The sequence below is a fragment of the Macrobrachium rosenbergii genome, chromosome 41, assembly GCF_040412425.1.
Source record: "Macrobrachium rosenbergii isolate ZJJX-2024 chromosome 41, ASM4041242v1, whole genome shotgun sequence".
Taxonomy (NCBI): Eukaryota; Metazoa; Arthropoda; class Malacostraca; order Decapoda; family Palaemonidae; genus Macrobrachium; species Macrobrachium rosenbergii.
Window position 1 is genome coordinate 42205079 of NC_089781.1, and position 14619 is coordinate 42219697.

The 14619-nt window shown below is 38.1% G+C and overlaps 1 protein-coding gene across 15 annotated transcripts in view; it reads left to right on the plus strand.

Annotated features, from left to right (window-relative positions):
• Nucleotides 1-14619, plus strand: part of LOC136826829 (uncharacterized) — a 1026023-nt gene that overhangs the window by 652844 nt on the left and 358560 nt on the right. The window lies entirely within an intron of this gene.

The following is a 14619-nucleotide window of genomic DNA, read 5'->3' on the forward strand; positions in this document are numbered from 1 at the left end:
ATCCCATAACTTACGGAAATCAAGATATGCTTAAGTATATTAATTTGACAGGGATCAATTTATACGCTATTAACAGATTGATTATTTTCATCACAGGAAATATCCAGTGGCACCCAACGTGAATAATGAATCTTCCTGAGCTAGATCTGCAACATGTCGTGATTTTGAAGTCAGTGAAAATGAGTTACAGAGCGAAAATGCAATTAAGTAAAATGACCGTTCATATATAACGGTAAATAATCATTTTGGCATCCTTTCTTTAGAGTGGAATTCCACAGTTGGATGCTGTGACGGTAACACAGGATCAGCCTAAAACAAATACTTGCAAAGCCATTACATGCAGCATTTTCATTTGACCTGAAAGCTGAAAGTTTCTTCCGATTGAGCTGATGTCGGATGAGTCGTGATTTACCTATACTCCATTTTGTGAAAGCTTTTAGGTAAAAAAGTCACACCTTCACTACCCGTCGTCCCTTTCAGTGGGTTAAAAGTTTACATAGAGTTGTTGACTGGCATTCGTTGACATTATAGGATATTAATAACAGAGCTAAAAGACTGGACATGGCTGCTTAGTTCAAAAGGGTGAACAGGCGCCATAATGACTAGTTTTTACTTGCTCATCTTATCAGAAGTCTGTTGAAGACCTACTTTAATTACTGGAAGTGAAGATAGAGGTCATATTATACTGTACTAACCTCAATCTTCTCACTCACACTGTCTGATATGAGGGATCGGCAGTTTTTTCTAGGTTCTGTTTTTAGAGAAAATTACGTTGGTAGAGTAAGCTTGCGGTTATGTAGTGGGTATAATAATAATGACTTATGCTCGTATTAAATGTGCAGTCGCAAGAGTATTTAAGTCAGCGATATATTTTGTTGACAAAATACATGTTAACATATGCTTATGTGTTATATGTGCTAACTCATGAGTCTTATTTCAATTACAGATAACCTGTGATTAGCCATATAGAAGTGAAGTTCAGATGCTCCACCAGAATTGACAGCATTGCACGAAAACTCAGACTTCTGACTTCTATCGCCCCTTGCCTCTCTGCCTGCCATTACTAAACATGAATCCGGGCTGCCTCAACGATGGCAAAAATATCGTCCATTTAAGCCAGCCTTGCTCTCCACTCTGCATGTTGCCATATGTGTGACCAGTATTGGCTGGAGCTATAGTAGTAAGGCCTGCTGTTTATGATCAGCTTCGAATCATGACATGCTGTAATTACTACCGAATTTAAACATTAGCCATGATCTGGTTCGCAGTTGATGACCTTGCTAAGATTACTAAATATTGCAAGACTTGCTGGAGGGGAATGATTGTTTTGGCTTGGAATGTCGGAAGGGCAACGGCCTTAGTCTTGCCAATAACTAGAACCTGGTCTTCTTATCGTAACTACCCCATTAGGGTGAACTCTTGCTCAAGAATCGCAGTCTAGCCCATATTTGTTGACGATGATGTAGTCACTGATTGCTATTGTTATTATTGCGAAATTTGTTTTTTCCGTCATCATCATTATTATTATTATTATTATTATTATTATTATTATTATTATTATTTATTATTATTATATTTTGTAAGTTTTATGAGCAACTTCTCCATTAGGTCTTTATGAAATTTTGCTGGAAGGCACTCATGGTCATTTGATTATAGAGCTCAAGTGACGAAATTGCAAAAAAAAAGTGAGGAAAAGGAGCGGAATCCATACATAAATAAATGCAAGCATGCATCACCACCGATGTAAATCAGAAAACTAGGCGTTAGTCGTGGTGCCTCAAAGTAGCAGAGGAGAGCCAGGTTCCCTACGGAAATAAAGGTGTCGCATCCTCATTTAAATTTGAGCAATTGCATGACCAGCACTATCATGGAGATTGCTCTACAGCCCAGTCGTGAAATGGTTGAGAGACTTCAGAAACCTGGTTGAGGGTGAACCCAGCATCCCAGCAGAGTAAGGATGCTGATTCTGTGCAAAGCGAGCAGCACGCAGTTAACTTGAGAGAGAGAAACCCTTCCATGAAATCTCTCCAGTGTTTTAAGTCCTTAAACACCATCAAAATGGCTTGACTAACCTTTCTGTAGTAATCTGAAAAGTTTGGCGAAATTTAATTCTTGCAGATATGGATCACGTTATCACATGCGTTGTTCAGCTTTGCTCATTTATAATTATCAGTTGCGTAATATTACATCACTAAAAATAATCATGCCTTTCGAAGTGTATTTAATTTAAGTTTAGTCCTTGTGAAATTCTTGTCATTAATAACATGCAGCACTGTATATTGCATCCTCTTCACGAAATCAGAGTCAGAGTGGTGAGTGAGAGAGAGAGAGAGAGAGAGAGAGAGAGAGAGAGAGAGAGAGAGAGAGAGAGAGAGAGAGAGAAGAGGCCCGCCGAGTATGGGGTGGGCGTGTATGCTGTGGTGCTATTTTTGCACCAGTGCCACTGGTTTTTCCGTTTCATCTTGCTGCCTTCATTTGCCACCGGAGGGAGGATTCTAATAAAAGATCAATTATTTTTTTCCAACAAGGAGTTTGTTTTTGGTTCGTTGTGGTTGTTTATCTGTTTCTCACCAAAATTACGCCAAAAACTTTATCAAAAGTTGAGTCTCGGGATTGTCCGTTGGTTAGAGTTTGGGAGATAAAGAAATGGAAATTTTGCCGGTGAGGGATTTTTTGAGATAATTGGGTAGTGCCTACTTCAACAACTAAGGTAGTGAAACACGGAAGGTTAGGCTAGTAGGCTTTGCATCCCTATAATTATTATTGCTCAGTGTTGGCGGAGATGTGCAGTCTCAGAACAATCTTGAAAGGTAATATTTTACTTTTAATGGAGTGGTATAGGTTCAGGAGGTGCCATGAAAATGGAGTTAGTTTGCCTTTTTTTTTTTTGTACAAGGCAAGATCGGTGCAATTTTAAGAGAATTGTTATAATGGTAGTTGAACGTGACCACTTATTAGGTCACGTAACTCATACGATCATTTATGGAGTTGGGTATGTTTTAAAGGAAGGTAAAAGTAGCACCCAGTTGGGACACGTCTGCTGCTGTTCAGAAAATAGTGGGGGGAAATCATACCTCTTAAGGTGGTCCCACTATTGTGTCCCAACAATGTCCCTCAAGGATAAGTTTGGGATATATATTTTTAATGCATTATACAAACATAAATATTTTGGAAAACGTTTTTTAATACACATCTGCTTGTTTCCAGAGACTCTGCATGGTTACTGACCATTTGTTTGCAGAATTTGGTTATTCTCAGCAACTGCAGATGGAGAAAAACATATTTTAGTCAAAGCAGACTTAGCAGTATAACAGCATGCTCAGCTGGTTGGCTGGGAGGTTGCCAGTAATACTTTATGACACGCGTCTTGCCATGGCCTCCTTTAGAAGAACAGGAAATCTCCTTGGCGATGATAGACTTGAACAAGTATTTGCTAAATTGAATTTTTATATAAATGTCACATTAGTTTAATGTGGCAGGGAACACGAAGGACTGACGTTTAGTTTTGCCAGTAGAGAAACATTAAAGAAAAACTTTGTAAATGGCTGGAATGACAAAGAAATCACTTTAAATCATTCGATTACTTAGAAGTGGTGTTTTTTAAAACGACTTGTTAATTAACATTGGGGTTTTTGTGCTTGATAATCTATATATCCTTCAATGAAATCCATTAAATGGGAAAGAGCACTAGATTCTGGAATTAGTTTCCACATTGTAGGGCGCACCCAAGTGTCAGCGAAGCAGGTCTTGCTTATTGCTTCATCCATTAATAAAAAAAAAAAAGAAAAGAAAAATCAACGCTACCTGAACCCCAACCCTTTTTCGTCAAGTCGAACGTCATCGCTTCCAATGCCACGTGACGCAAAGGGTTTCTGTGAATTGCAAACACCCTGTCTTTCCTTTGCTTTATCTTAGACAAATCTCCACATCTTCATCCGTGTGAGATATTAGCCTGTCTTTCCTTTGCTTTATCTTAAACAAATCTGCTCCACATCTTCATCCGTGTGAAATCTTACCAGCAGAAAAGTGATTTAGTGAAGGACAAGTTGTTACTATTTTGCTGGGTGAACCAGTTTAAAATATTGAAGAAGTGAGCAGAATTCCTGGCGATGGTGACACATGGCTGATTTCGCATGCCGTGAGTACCTCGGGGATCATTCATTAATCATTGTTAGTTATGATGATGCTGGTGTCATAGTTTTGTTTTTTAACTGATTCAGCAAAGGATCATCGTCAAAACAAGGGCACTAGCATTTGGACATTCAGGAAAATTGTTCACAAAAGACTTTATTGTTTCCTTCTGCCAGTTGGCCTCTGAGCTAAGTAAAGCAGTTTGCAAATCCTGACTGCAGTTCAGTTTTACTGGTTGTCATTCCAACAGTGCTTTGCATAGAGTATATATATATTGTATATATATATATATATATATATATATATATATATATATATATATATATATATATATATATATATATATATATATATACACATAATCACCATTTGTGCCTCTGTTTCCCTCAGAAAGGTATAACCAGAAGGTTAATGCCTTCTGGTTCTCAGCTGGTTTTTCAGGACTGAAGTTCCTGGGTGAATACCCTCCTTAGGACATTTACCTGATGCTGTCATCTGCTAGAAGCTGTTTGCTTTGTGAGGGCCGGCAGGAGTAAAACCAAGAACTAAATGCAGTTTGTGTTACTCACAGAAATATATGTAATGTGTATATATAAATACACGTACATTTATGAAGTAACATGTAAGAGGAAGAAAGTGCAAGGATGAGAACAAAAACAGCAGTAAATTCGAGAAAATATCGTGTTAAATCCAAAGAGGATACAAATACAGCTCTAGATACAAATTTCCAGGTGGAAGGTGCGAAGTCGCCTAAACTGCTACAATTAGAGGCTGACCTGGACTTGGAGCCAAGTTGTGGGTTAAAACCCCTCTGAGTTCTCCTCCTTCAGGAGCACCACAACGTGGTAACAACCGTGTCTCCTTGTATGCAAAATGGACAGCAAGAGGAAAGTAAAAGCGGGAACTCAAATGGACTGCAAGGAATTGCCTGCAGCCATTACCCTTCCATCATAATGCATGCTTTTATGACTAACAGCCAAAAATAGTTGAACGGTGTAAGGACGCAGTCAGTACCCTGCATGCGCATGTCGTGAATAATACCCCCCCCTCATCCTCCCATTAAAAATTATAATTTTATAAATTTTCTTGATATAGTAATGATATAAGAGTATTTGAGCCTGAATGCTCCGTATTTCGTTAATTCAGTGTGTTACCGCGTCTAGGAAATTTACCCTTCATAAACACACGGGAAAGTTTCTAAAAGCACATATTTTGATAGTTGCGATTGTGGTGTTTACAAAAAGGCTATGTACGATATCTATATACTCATGAAAAACAATAAGTTGTAGGTCCTTATCAAATTTGAACTTCTCTTATGAACGTGCATAAAACCAAATTTACTAATGAAGGCCATCAGTATCCTGAGAGTGAAGTTTTACAGACCAATTTATTGATATAGAAGCCTACAGGTAAAAATATCAACAAATCTGCAGAATTGTGTACAGTTGACACTGAAAGCTTCTTTATAAGGAGAAAACGCTGGAGGTCCGGTATATCAACGTTTAGTTTTCTCATAAATTTAAAGTTCGAAATTTGCTACCAACTTTAATACCGATGTCTAATGATAGCGTAGGTCACCCAGCTATCCCTCTCATTCAGTGGCAGTAGATTGTCGACAGATGTAAAGGGGTCACATCTCTGTCTCCCATCCACATGGTTAATAATGAGCAAAATGAATCATCAGACTGTAGATATAAGTTAGGAATGTTAGAATTATAATGTGCACCCAGTTGGATTCTTATTTTTGTATATATATTTTGCTTTCAGAATAAAGTTATTTCTAATGCACAGTTTTCACATATCTGTAACTATGGTGTTACTAACAGTAATCTTTGGTTATGTTTTTATATTTGAATTGAAATATGTATTACATAAGGTGACAATAAATAAATATATATATATATATATATATATATATATATATATATATATATATATATATAAATATTTATGTAATTATAAATATATATATATAGTGAAGCCAGGTTTTCGTACTAGAGATAAAATACAGGAAGCGAGATGGCCCAGAGAATTTGAGCAATGGAAAATGTTACAGATAGGTTTCGAAAACAGATAAAGCTTTAGATGGCGATATTGTAAGATACAAAACAGTCACAGTATTTTTATGAATATTGTCTTTCAACATTTGACGCATTCATATGGGGTATAGTGCCATCAGTGCACCTGACATGGTGCACTGTAGGTGTTACTAAAGGGTTTCCGCAGCGTCCCTTTGGTCCCTAGCTGCACCCACTTATCAACCCTTTCCTTTACCTCCATTGCCACCTTCTTCAGTCTTGCTGTCCAATCCCTCTAATTGTTACTTTAAAGCGCTGCTGTGGGCTTTTATGCCTGTTCCACATTTAGGTACTTGTGCTTTATTTACTTTCTTTTCTGGATCTCTTTATCAAGTTGTGGAACTGCTCCAACTCACGCTTTTCACTGTCTTAGACGCTGAACGGCTGAAAGTGCCCTATAATAGTTCTTGGCTTTGACAGCATACTGTACATTTCAATGAAATCAAGTCAACTCTTAAGGCAGCCAAGCGAGCTTTCAAATAAAAGACTGCCTAGAGATAAACACGGTGGATGTAAATTACGTATAATGAAGTACAACAAACCAAAGTTTCACATCAAAACATCTGTGCATATATGAGACAAAAAAAAAAAATGTTCAGTTTTGGTACATCATGCCTTAAAGCAGTTATTCTGATAAAAAAACAGGACCAGGGTAGAAGTGAAATAATAATAATAATAATAATAATAATAATAATAATAATAATAATAATAATAATAGTTGTAAATTGGGACGTTTTAACAAACTGTAACACACATTTGTTATGGACTGATTTTAGGATATCAGCTGAATCCTTATGCCGAGGTTGTAGGCTTGACTGAAAAGAGAAAGGTGTAGATCACGATGAAGGTCGTCTCTAAGGACGACTATTTTTTTTTTATAGGTAACTGTCGATGTGCTCTTAAACAGGACTGTTGGGAGCAAGAAAGAAAAAGAACTGTATGACTGATGAAAGTTTTACGTAGGGCTTTCATTCATAATTCAGAGCTTGATGAAGAAACGGTACAGTGATCGTGACCTTTACACGCAGAGCTTATACTGCTGGTGAACTCTCGGTGAGAACGAGAACGAATCAGTGGTCGGGTGTTTATGCCGTTCCTGTTGATCGGGATTTAGATGCTTGGAACGGTCAAAGTTTATGACTGGCGTCCCGGAGGATATCTGTATTTAAAGTCCTGCAGTGGCTTGACGCCCACCCACATGCTTTAACTGGCAATATTTTTCCGATATCATAAGATTGGAAGTGAATGGACCAGGAGTTTGGGAAATGCCATCTTGACGTCGATCAAATGTAACGGAAACATCGAAAGGCCACTTGGCCATAAAAAGCCACCGGAATTTCTTCCATCATTGATAAGCTCTCTCTCTCTCTCTCTCTCTCTCTCTCTCTCTCTCTCTCTCTCTCTCTCAATTTTACTTAACAAAATGGTTTTAGCTTTTTCGTCTACAACAGAATAAAGTCAGTAATAACTAGAAATGAAAAAGAACGGACACCCTTTTTACATAAAAGAATAAGTCCTCTCAATCATCTGTCAAGAGAAGATGACAAACGAAATTGGAATTAGTTATGTTTGCATTCTCGTGGTACCATCTTTTCCTTTCTTCTTCATTATTCTTCCTCTATTTGGTATTTCAAGGTAGCTCATTGCAATCTCAGAATATCAGCCATGGTATGGAACGGAACCTGCTACAGTAATCACATTAAAACTTTAAGGGCTATATACATTTATATATATATTATATTATACTGTACGTATATGTATGCACGTACTATATATATTATATGCACACATAATATATATATATATATATATATGTGTGTATATTATATATATATATATATATATATATATATATATATATATATATATATATATATATATATATATATATATATATATATATATATATATATATATATATATATATATATATATATGAGAGAGAGAGAGAGAGAGAGAGAGAGAGAGAGAGAGAGAGAGAGAGAGAGAGAGAGAGAGGTGGAATTCAGTGCCATTGCATGGCGGCAGCACCCATAATGTCTTGACCAGCATCTTGCCTAAAATTAGCCGAAAGGAATGCGGGGCCAGATGAGGCGGGGTCCGTGGGAGTCGATATGAATGATTGAGCGCATCGGTGCTCGGAAGTCTAAGCAGTGATTCCGCGCGCCTTCACAATAATTTATGGAAAAATAGTTTGCTATATGATCAAAATAGCAACATGATCAGATTTTTATATTTAATGCTTATATCCTGTTTAGGGTGACCTAAAAACATATATATATATATATATATATATATATATATATATATATATATATATATATATATATATATATATATATACATATATAATTTTCTATGTCGGTGCTTAAATATAAAACTAGGCTCAATGCGTCGAGCGGTCCTGGTTTCATCCCTTTACATTTGCCTATACACGACCGCCATGAATACGCAAACAAGTAAAAAATGCGCCGAAGTTTCTTTAGATCAATCGAGTTTTCTGTACAGTAAAATGCTGCTTGAAACTCTCAGCCACGGCCCATGAAACTTTCAGCCACAGCCCGGTGGTGGCCTGTGTTGTTGGCACCTACAGCGGTGCCAGACGTACGATCATTGCTAACTTTAACCTTAAATAAAATAAAAACTTCTGAGGCTAGAGGGCTGCAATTTGGTATGCTTGATGATTGGAAGGTGGATGGTCAACATACCAATTTGCAGCCCTCTAGCCTCAGTAGTTTTTAAGATCTGAGGGCGCACAGAAAAAGTGCCGACGGACAGACAAAGCCAGCTCAATAGTTATCTTTTACAGAAAACTAAAAGCACCATCGATCGTCATGGGTTTCGGTTGAAACGAATGACTGAAAGATGACCTCTGGTCGAGGGTAATGACGTTTTAGCTGCATTGATAAAGAGCGTGATGAACAAGTTTTGAAGACTTTGAGGGCCACGAAATACCATGCATTCACGCATCCATGCATTGCAGATCTGCCTCCTCCTCCGAACTCCTAGGCAACTTGAAACATCCTCCAATCCCTTGCTCATCGTGAGCTCTGAAGTTTTCAGTTATTTCTAGAGCTGATTTTCCCATGAGTGGTTTGTACTGTACTGCGGAGTGGTGTACTTGCGACGTAAACTTCTGCTTGATTCATGTCGGGGTGAAGAAGGGCAACTGAAGACGTCACTTGACTATGTTTCAATAATAACTGACTGTATTGGTATTGCCGAGATGTAGAAGACATTGTTCTAAGTACGAAAATTCCTTTTTGGGAGTATAAGTCTTCTCAACAAAATCTTTTGACTTACTTGATATGTAAAAAAATCCCACGATTTTGCGTGATATTAGCAGTTTCTTTGTGTTAGGATGTGAAAGCATGAATTATATTAGGGTGTGTGGTTTACTGTTGATAATCTAAGAGATCAGCTGACCTGATAAGCATCCAGCAGCCAGGGTTGCATATCACTGATCCAGTTGTATAAGATGTCTTCGTCTGCAAAAATTAATGGTAGCAGATGTTTGTTGAAGATTGCTTTCTAATAAAAGATACCTCCGAAATTAAACCTTGAATATTGAGGTGGTGATTAGCGCGAGTTTTGCACCAGCCCCGGTATTTTTTGCGTGGCCCTAGTTTGTGTTAGGTAGGTTAGGTTAAATTGAGGTTAGGTCAGGGGAGATTAGAACCATTTCGTAAATTGGGTGTGGGAAACATAATGAGATTATTTTCAATAAAATTCTATGGTTAGTTGTTAAGATATGGCGTCCCGCCTTTTTCAGGGAAAGGTTCCGGTAGTGGGTTACATCTCGGGGAAAATGCCACCCGGACATTTTGCATGTTTCAGAAGATGTATTCTCTGAAGCGTGATGATCAGTGGGCACCATTTCATGGCGAGCACACTCATATCAGCGAGGTGTCCTTCGTCAACAGGAAGTGGAGCTCCGTGAGCGTTTGGAAAAAGGAAATCTGGAAAGGTCTTTCATGATTGGTTCGCATTCCATGCTGTCCACCATTTTTTATATTTTACAAATGAACACCTTTTCAAAATAAGAGCCGTAAGATATTGTAAAGTATTCTTCTGCATGAGCTAAAAATGCTACGACAGTTTTGTAGCTGAAGAGCGATTATTTATTATTAATGCAAAAAAATATTTTATGTAGTTGCGGAAAAGAGGTTATTCGTTTTTAAATTGTATATGTGTTTCTTCCACCTTGCTTTGATGTATGCAATATTATAGAGTAAATTCAAGTGCTATATCAAGACTGTAATGTGGAAGTATTATTTGTTAATGATATAATCAGTGAATGAGTGACTGTAATGTGGAAGTATTATTTGTTAATGATATAATCACTGAATGAGTATATAACCCATCTTTCGGTCGGGATGAATGGTTGGGACGTGCTCACGAGTCCTTTAGAATTGCTTCACTCACATTGCCTTAAACGGATTTTATTTACTGCGTGCGGTGAATTCCACTTGCAGAGCTTTGATTGGACGCATTTTTCATTCCATGATGTCCATACGGATGCTGGCGCTTGAGCGGCGCACAGTGATAAGACTGCGTTGAAAGGCACTCACGCCACTGTCGTGGAACCACTAGTAGGAGGCAAAGACTGGGTGACGGTGTGATGAGAGTACAGAGACAGTTGCTTTTGATTGTGTTGAGGAGCGTCCACTGTAGGTGTGGTCACTCAGCGCCAGTCGCCACATTTCTGTAGATGGTGGGGTCAGCATGCCATGGCTACACGAAGTCATGTCTTATATAGCCTAACCGATACATAATTTTTCCGATATATGATTTTTCCCCTTGGCGATTCATTGTATCGTAAGGACAGGAGAAATCGAAACGCATTTGTTGGCTTTCGAGAGAAAACATTTTGTAGTTGAAGCGAGGAGCAGTAATCTTGTGGCAGGTGCCTCTGGCCAAAGCTGAGGATGTGCATAGGATACTTGAGTGTGTCCTGCTACGTATGATGATGTAGCGAGATGGAGACTGCTTTGTAAGGTCGTTACAGCTGTAAAATTGGAGTGTCGAGAAAGCTAGGAGTTGCAAAATAAAAAATTCAGAAAGGAGCAACACTTCCTTTAGAAGGGATGCAAGTTGTTGCTAGGGGACTATAGAACTACAGCGTATTACGAAATGGAGATTTGCAAGGCAATTTTATGGGTTCCCTAATTCTCCTATTGGTTTTTATGCCTGGACAATTGCTTTGGGAAATAGGGACGAATTATCAGAGAGAGAGAGAGAGATTATACTTTGCGCTTTGATGTACATATGGCCAGTATTTTTTCAAGTACATAACATTCCATTAAACGTGACAAATGAATAACCTTTTATTAGAGGAATGGTCACACATTGAATTTGCATATGGATCAGGTAAAGAAAACCTTGCTGGTCTAACTTCAACTCAGTTGAGTCAAGTATAGCTTCTTATCTCCCCAGGAAGCACCTCTCGCCAGCCTTATGCCAAGGGGAGTTTCCACCAGAGGGAAAAGTAGTTTTGAATTCTGGCTTAGCACTGGTAATAAAATTAATCTGGCGAAGGAATATTTTCATATTCTTTTTAATGCTAAGGATTGAATTGAATCTCTTGCAAATGTTGAATTTTTGTTATTGTGACTTGTCTAAAGGCTTGAGTTTTGTCATCACGAGAGAGGGAGAATGATTTTAACCACAATTTGTCCTTGAAGGAAGTTGCTTCGAATACCAAATGATAAAAACTTAAGAATGAATTGCCTCATTATCCCCGTCGGCCTGTTATTTTATTCTTCTGTTTTCATCCAAACAATATCGCGTAAATTACAGACTGGTGTGAATGGAATAAATGAATGAATGGTGTAAAACACAATTAGCTAGTTTCAAGAAGGGTCCGGAACGGATATGGATTTAGGCGTTTATATTACGGCCTGCGTAACCCTATGCCTTAGTTTGCCTGTCATTAAAGAAAAAAAAAAGTGTGACTAAAGTTGAGTGCTGTCTTTTTGAACTTGTAAGATTTCATGAGGATCCGGACAAATGACCAGATCTCATTAATAAGAATTCGTGCTTATAAGAATTGGCAGAGGTGTGTACTTTCTGATTATTCCCTGGTTACAGGATATAACATCATGGTTAACCCTCTGAGAATTATTCTCTTTTAGTCGCTGTAAGCCCCGTTTCTTAGTTTTGTTGAAACTGCTCGATTTTTAACAAGTGATGAGGTTTGATGTTAGTCTTTTGAATTGTAGATGTGAAGATTGTATCCCTAAATGATGAAGGTTGTGACAGAGTTAGCTCGGAATACTATCCCTTGAGCAAGTGTGACCTTTTCTGGTAAATCCAGTTGTCTTCTCCCCTGTAACTGTTTGATGGCTAGTTGGAGGTTAGTTTTCTCTGGCAAAAGTAGTCTGCGCTTTTATACCGTGATAACTTAGGTTTGCGCCGATACCGCACTTGGCGATGTTCCCCGTGAGATAGATCTTGAAATGTCATCCTGGTGTTGTTAGGATTTTTCATCATGGTGATGTTATCAGGTTTAAGAGCGGCTGCCATTCATGAATATCACCAAAAGCCGGGTTCCGGTGACGTAATATATTTTATATACCGGTACTTCCTTGTTTATAGCTGTTTGGGTATTAGTAGTTTATTCTAGCATTCCTTGCAAGTTTACTTCGTCTTACCCTCCCTCTCTTGTCATCTGTGCTGTATGGGTCGATATTGTACTCGCCTAGCACTCTCCCAGGCCCGCGTTCGATTCTCCGGCCGGCCAGTGAAGGATTAGAGGAATTTATTTCTGGTGATAGAAATTCATTTCTCGGTATAATGTGGTTCGGATTCCACAATAAGCTGTAGGTCCCGTTGCTAGGTAACCAATTGGTTCTTAGCCACGTAAAATAAGTCTAATCCTTCGGGCCAGCCCTAGGAGAGCTGTTAATCAGCTCAGTGGTCTGGTTAAACTAAGGTACACTTAACTTTAACTTACTCCGGGGCTTCATTTTCCCGTTTTAAAGCATATTTCAGGCAACTAAATTACTATTTTTTTCTTTTTTTCGGGAGAGATTCATGTTTTCTCGATTCCTCTCGTACCTCTGTCTTTTAGATGCTGAAGAGTATTGCAGCCCCATCCTTCTTATTGTTCCGTTTTCCTGTACATCGAAGTTCACTCGAGACTTCTTGGTGTGTTCTTTTAAGCACATTTAGGATCACATCAGCTTTTTTCGGATCTCTCCATTTTGATGGTTTTAAGTAGATTTCAGTTGACGTCGGGCTTTTTTTTTTTTCCTCCGTTGTCTATGTTATTTATCCCGGCCTTAGTTGTGCTCTTTTTTTTTTAGTATTCAGTGATTTAATTTTTGGTAAACATGCCAACTAAGTTTGTGTCGCTTCAACTTGTTCTGTATCTACATACGTAAATATGATTACGATAATTCTGTTATATTAATAATCGTAGTTATTGCAAGCAGAATTTACAAAAAGACTGAAATTAGCCAATTCCTTTATTTTTTAAATGATTCAGATGCATTAAAGGAGAGTATATAATTGGAGAGAATATATAGTTAGTTACATACATTATTTTTTTTTCCGTAGTACAGATAACAAAAATATATTTGTGGAATAGGTATGGTTATCATTTTCTATGAGCACTGACACTCTCTCTCTCTCTCTCTCTCTCTCTCTCTCTCTCTCACACACACGCGCGCACGCACACACAAGCACACATAAAAAGTGTTGCTTCAGAAGGCTTTTGCTGTAGACCTGTATGGATATGTCGGCTTACTGGTAGTCAGGTATGTAGGGGATTTCCTCAGTTGTGCCGCCAGTCAAACTAGTGGTTCTCAGTCAGGTACTAAGGGTAATTTTCCCAGCCATCTTTCCGCCTTTGGTTGGAATCGAAGTGTTGAGAAATTGTACTGAAGGTCAACGCCCGTAGCCCTTAAGGATCATTTTATTATTATTATTATTATTATTATTATTATTATTATTATTATTATTATTATTATTATTATGTCCAATATTCGCACGGAACAGATCAAACGAAGTAGTAATTTTACTAACAAGCCTCTACAGACAAGAATGTATCGATGTAAAAGAAGTTGACAAGGGATTGATGAGTAAATAGATGTCAGGTAAAAGTTACCATCCCACCCAAATCTAATGAGTAGCAGTGGAAATTGGTGCTGCAAGGTAGCCTTGCAGCTTAGTAACTTTGAACTATCACTATTTATAACACCATCTTGAGTGCTTTCCGGCCTATCTTCCAATGTGGCTTGTATGCAAGACTTTTATGTCGCCCATACGATCTGCATGCGCTGCTCTTTTTTGTTCTATTATTATTTATCAAAAGGGTTCAGTAAATCTCGGCTATATAATCCCTCTCTCTCTCTCTCTCTCTCTCTCTCTCTCTCTCTCTCTCTCTCTCTCTCTCTCTCTCTCTCTC